The sequence below is a fragment of the Mobula birostris genome, chromosome 2 (assembly GCF_030028105.1).
Source record: "Mobula birostris isolate sMobBir1 chromosome 2, sMobBir1.hap1, whole genome shotgun sequence".
NCBI classification, from domain to species: domain Eukaryota; kingdom Metazoa; phylum Chordata; class Chondrichthyes; order Myliobatiformes; family Myliobatidae; genus Mobula; species Mobula birostris.
Window position 1 is genome coordinate 119,577,814 of NC_092371.1, and position 6,000 is coordinate 119,583,813.

At 48.5% G+C, this 6,000-nt stretch overlaps 1 protein-coding gene across 3 annotated transcripts in view; it reads right to left on the reverse strand.

Moving 5' to 3' along the window:
- anapc1 (anaphase promoting complex subunit 1) overlaps positions 1 to 3,941 on the reverse strand; it is a 232,455-nt gene extending 228,514 nt beyond the window's left edge. For all 3 annotated transcript variants that reach the window (XM_072246952.1, XM_072246951.1, XM_072246965.1), the window contains exon 1: positions 3,780 to 3,941. The gene's annotated coding sequence lies outside the window, so the exon portion shown is untranslated. The remainder of the gene's footprint in view (positions 1 to 3,779) is intronic.
- Between the last annotated feature and the right edge of the window lie 2,059 nt (positions 3,942 to 6,000).

Here is a 6,000-nt window from a genome sequence, read left to right on the forward strand (position 1 = left end):
TGAGCAATCGCTGTGGACAACACCAAATTTTACCACGTCATAGCATTGCCAAGTAGTTGCACTGCAGCCAGTGGTGAGTCTACTAGAAGACGCGCCGGCACTCTGAAAACTCACCTATTACAGATTTTTGACTCAGTCTGCGTGCACCAAGCAGATGCTCTCCTTGCTTGGCCTGAGTGACGCTAGTCCTTCAGAACTAATGGACCAAACGCTGCTTTTCATTCAACCGTTCTTGTTTTACTTTTAAAAGAATTCTTTATGCAACACCTGCCTGATCGAGTTTGCACAGCCCTTGCTAATATACCGTTAAAAGGCTACAGGGAGCTTGGTAAATGGCTGATAGTCTACACTCAGCCAGACAGAGGTGCATCCTTCCTCCTCCTTTCCGTTTCAATAAGCCCTGTCAGCAGAGACTCCAGCAGACTCATGCCCGTGGCTCCAAACCAGACACCAAGAAGCACTGACCACCATGCAGCTTCGACAATGCCTGCGCATCAGGACACCAGACGTCTGTGAGTACCATGAGTTCCATTTACCGGGCCGTCCAGTGTTCAATACAGGGCCATGCTTCCAGTGTGATGCAGGTGTGCAGGTGTCTGTGCTGCCAGCATCGGCCGTCGATTATATAGCAGAGAGCGGCAGACCCTCCCTGGAGGCTGCCAAGGGTAGGAGGGTCTGGATTTACGGGACACAACGCATGACGCTCTGCTTCAGTCGACGACACTACACATGGGACTCCATCTTGGCTAAAGCTGTGAGACCTCTGCTTGGCAAAGATTTCCCGAGCACCAAAGGACTGTTAGTAGGTCCTAAGAACTGCCTGCCTGCGAACACAACGGACCTTGTACCCCCTCGTTAGCTCCCCATGATAATTCTGTCTAACGTATGCACCACAACATGTCAACTCACTGTCCTGCAGGGCGAATTCCCAAACCTCAGCAAGCCCACATTTTGCACTAGTCACAAAGCATAAGGCCGAGCACCACACTTCCACAACTAGCTCGCTGGTCCACATCCGTGTATGTAGACTGGACTCAGAAAAGCTGACCAGCGCCAAGGCCGAGTTTGCTGACATGGAAATGCTTGGCATAATACGCAGATCAAACAGCCCTTGGGCTTCACCCCTTCACACAGCCTCTGAGCCCGATGGTTGCCGTCGATGCGGCCATTACTGCTGCATTAACAAGGCCATCACCCCCACACATTCAAGACTTTTCCACCGGACAGATAATTTTTCCTGAAGTGTACCTATTCAGGGGTCCGCATCAGGTGCCTGTGTGCACTGCAGACATCCCCGAATCTGCTATTATAAACCCGTTTGGCCTATTTAAGTTGCTGCATATGCCATTTGGATTGAAAAATGCAGCACAGACTTTCCAGCAACTAATGGACTCTGTGTCAAAAGACTTCAATTTTTTGTTTACATAGATGCCAGTGCATCCAAGACCAAACGCACCATACTGTCGCAGACTTTTCAAGCACTTAAGCCAGCATGGGCTGATTATTAATCCCGCCAAATGCCAGTTCGGGTTCCCTATTAACTTCCTCGGCCACTGCATCTCTGCAGAACGTGCGACACCCCTGCAGTCAAATGTTGTCGCTGTTACGGACTTCCCACTTTCCCAAGAGTTTTTGGGTATGGTGTATTTCTGTCACCATTTCATTCCGCAAGCTTCTGAACTTATGCTCCCTTTTATGGTACCCTTAAAGGCAGCGCCCCTAATCACATCCTTGAGTTGTTGGCGGACATGACCAGAGCATTTGATGACAACAAGGTCTTTTGAACGTGAACCTACAAGCACACCCGTTCCCCAACACCTCTCTGACCACGAGCTTCACAGTCTCCATCTGGCAGCCCACCATTTTCATTTTCTACTGGAAAGTCACCATTTCACAGCACTTGTTAACAGCTGACTTAGCTACTGAACCAGAGATCCAGGCTCACAGGACAGCAGTCACGGGCCTGCAGTCGGCTGGCGTCCAGTTCGGGAATGCACAAGTTTCTCTCCTGTGCAATGTCTCCACTGGTCCACCCTCACCCCATAGTGCCTGCTAACCAGAGGCAGACCGTTTTTAATCCCATTCACTCCCTTTCGCACCCAGGTGGGAATGCTTCACAGAAACTGGTTGCTCAAGTCTGTGTGGAACGGCCTGAGGAAAGACGTGCGAGACTGGAGTGCAGCCCGTGTGGTGTGTCAGCAGGCAAAAATTAACCGTCACATCCGGGCACCAACACCACCTTTCGAGGTTCTTGAGCAACTGTTTGACCACATAGATGTGGACCTGACTGGTCCTCTCCCCCCAGCTCCCTTCTGTGGTGGACCGTACCCAGGTCCCTCTCACGTTGACAACACCTACAGTCGTGCCTTAGATGTTCATCAACACTTGGATCACTCAGTATGGCACTCCAACTGATATTTCTTCTGACTGCGGCCCCCGATCCATGTCGGACTTCTGGCCCACAGCCCTAGTGATAAATTGCATTACATCATGGCATATCATCCACAGTCCAATAGCTTGTGTGAGAGGTTTCACTGTTCATTAAATGCTGCTCTGAGAGCCTCCCTGACAGACTAGTATTGGCACGATCGTCTCCCGTGAGTCCAGCTGTGGCTCAAAACAGCTTCAAAAGAGGACCTGCAGACCTCTGCAGCTGAGGTGGTGTACCGGCAGCCGCTATGGGTGCCAGATTTTATTTCTTATGTCACAACTGCCAGCAGCATTTTGCCCTCCTCATCCCATCAAGGTGTATAGCACTCTTAGGTTCCAGCTGACCTACGTTCCACATTGTTCACTTTTGTCCACAATGATGCACACCAACACACCCTTACGATGGCCTGTTCCACATTTTGGAACAAATGAAAAAAACTTTTATTGTAGATAGCAAGGGTAAACTAGAATATACTTCTGTAAATTACCCTAAACTGGCGAAGACGTGGATGGTTCCACTACCATACCCTTTGCATCATGACATGACCCTGTTCATGTCAGCACACCCCTGGTTGAGCCAGGGGCATCTGCTGTTACTCCAACCAAGCAAGGCACATAGCACCCGAGCCAGGCAGCTAGTACGAGCTCCAGACAGACTCTCAATGCCGGTTTTAGTGAATTTTGAGGGCCGGGGACAGGACTGTGTAGGGTAATGTAATGGGTGGCAGATAACACATATTGTGCACAGTAGAAACTGTTCTACATAATTCACTGTCAATAACACCGTCATTGAGTTGTTGTGTTCACTTCAAGAGACAGTTTCTGACATAAAAACGTCAGTGTAAGGCGACTAATTTTGTTTTTTAATCGCAATGGAAGTAAAGGGTTCCGGCTTTTATTAAGCATATAAAACGACCCTCGCATGTTTTATTCATAAAATCCCACACTGAGTTATGCCGGGTGCGGATGGAAGTATTCGTTAGGAGTGGAGAGAGTCTGGGGGGGCAGGTGGGAGCAGGGGCTGTTTATAGAGGAAAAGAATAGTCTCGGGTTTGGGGTGGGGGACAGGGGAACTCCAGCGGTGCCCGCGGGAGAACTCTGGGAGAGATCTGGGGATTTTCGCGGGGTAGAGGGGTGATGGATGCAGGGGTAACTGGAGATTTGGGGGATTTTGGGACGGGGAAAGAGCGTCTGCAAGGGAGGAGGAGGGGGTCGGGGGAGATTCTGGGGTGGAGATTAGGGTCACGGGAATACAGGATAGGGGAGGGTATTGCAGGGTGGGGGCGGGGCTGCTCTCCGGAACAACCCGACCTTCGTGCTCTGTTGAGCTAAAAACCGTTGAAACCAACCTGTTAAAACAACAAGTGAAACTTGAACAGCCGTCTCTCCCTCTCCCCCACTCTCGCTGTCTCTCTCCCGCCGCTCGAATTCGCGGGAAATTCTTCCGCCAAAAGGAAAAATTCACTGCAGATCCGAGGCACAAGCTCGGATGGGCGCCGCCATCTTGGTCTCCCGTCAGTCACCGCACAGGCACATCCGGGTTTCGCCGCCGGGAACCGAGCGCCCTCTAGCGGCCGGCGCTGGGGGTGAAAATGACGCTGGAGAGAGAGCAATGGGGGGTGGGCGGCAAAGAAAAGGCGGATTTAGTTAATTATGTCGGGCTTCACTATGGAAAACACGAGCCGTATGGCAGGAATTCGAGAGTGTCATGGGGCAGAAGTGAGTGTTGTTGTTATCACGAAGGAGAAGGTAGATACAGACATCCCACCCTGCAGAAACTCATTTCAGGGAGGTAGCACCACCACCCCCGCCCCCCTATATCCCACCCCGCTCCCCCGTCGACCTCCAAGGATGTATGTATACAGGACATTTGATTATGAAAGAACACAACAATTTATTTTATCACATATTGAAACTTATGTACTTATATTATGGAGTCTTTATTGCAACTTTCAGCAAGTCTACAGGGAGTTTGGCCTCATCACATAGGGCATCAATAGAGTAGCTCCTTAGCAGCTAGCGAGCTAGTTTAAATAACGTTAGTTATGCTAATGAACGAATGACACCTGTTAAACTCACCTCAACATGTCTTTTACAGTCATTTACAGGCAATAGAAAAGTCACTGTTGCAAACAGTGCAGCAAGCAACACTATCATTATATTTGACCCCTATTAGGCAGGGGTACACTTTAGGGTGGGGTGAAGTACGTTTTATAGTTTCTTTTTTTGGAACACTCTGCCATGGCACTGCAGAACACTAAACCGAACTGATGAACAATGAAAGAGAGAGAGAGGGGTCGACTGTAAAGCCCGCCCACAGAGAATATTGATAGGTCTACTTAGCACAAAGGGAGGCCAATCAGGATTTATTTTTTTTCCTCCTCCTCTCCCCCCCCACCCCACTTGCCCTCTCGCTCTAAAAAAAAATCGATTTCCGGGATATTGTATATAATTTGCAGGCGTCAGGGAGCTGCTATCAATATGTGGGAGACTCCCGGAAATTCCAGGAGAGGTGGGATGTCTAGGATGCATTACTAAGGATCTTTAAATAATCACTGTTTCTGGAATGGTTCTGGAGGACTGGACAATTGCAAATATCACTCCAGTCTTTGAGTTAGGAGGGACGCAAAAGACAGGAAATTATAGGCCAGTTACCCTGCCTTCGGTGGTCACTAAGATGTTGGAGTCGATTATTAAGGATGAGGTTTCAGGGTACTTGGAGGCACATGATAAAGTAGGCCAAAGTCATCATGGTTTCCCTAAGGGAAGATTTTACCTGACAAATCTGATGGAATGCTTTGAGGAAATAACAGGCAGGATAGACAAAGGAGAGTCAGTGGATGTTGTTTACTTGGATTTTCACAAGGCGTCGCAGATGAGGCAGCTTAACAAAATAAGTGCCTGTGGTATTGCCACAAGACACTAGCACGGATAGAAGATTGGCTGACTGGCAGGAGGCAAAATAAAGGGGGCAATTCTGGTTGGCTGCCGTAGACAAGTAGTCAGAGAATGAAAGGGTTAACATGCCGAGCATTCGATAGCTGTGGGCCTGTACTCGCTGAAGTTTATAAGAATGGGGGTGAGGAGAATCTCAATGAAGCCTACTGAATATTGATAGGCCTAGAAAGAGTAGATGTAGAGAGGATGTTTCCTGCAGTGGGTGAGTCTAGGACTAGAGGGCACAGTCTCAGAATAGAGGGGTGTCATTTAGAACAAAGATAAGGAGGAACTTCTTTAGCCAGAGGGTGCTGCATCTGTGGAATTCATTGCCATGGACAGCTGTGGAGGCTAAGTCATTGGGTATATTTAAAGGTTTTTGATTAGTCAGGGTGTCAAAGGTTAAGGGAGAAAGCAGGAGAATGGGGTTGAGAGGGGTAACAAATCAGCCATGATGGAATGGCAGAGCAGAATCGATAGGCCTAACTCTGTCCTATGGGAGAAATAGTCATAGTCATACTTTATTAATCCCAGGGGAAATTGGTTTTCGTTACAGTTGCTCCATAAATAATAAATAGTAATAGAACCATAAATAATTAAATAGTAATATGTAATTATGCCAGTAAATTATGA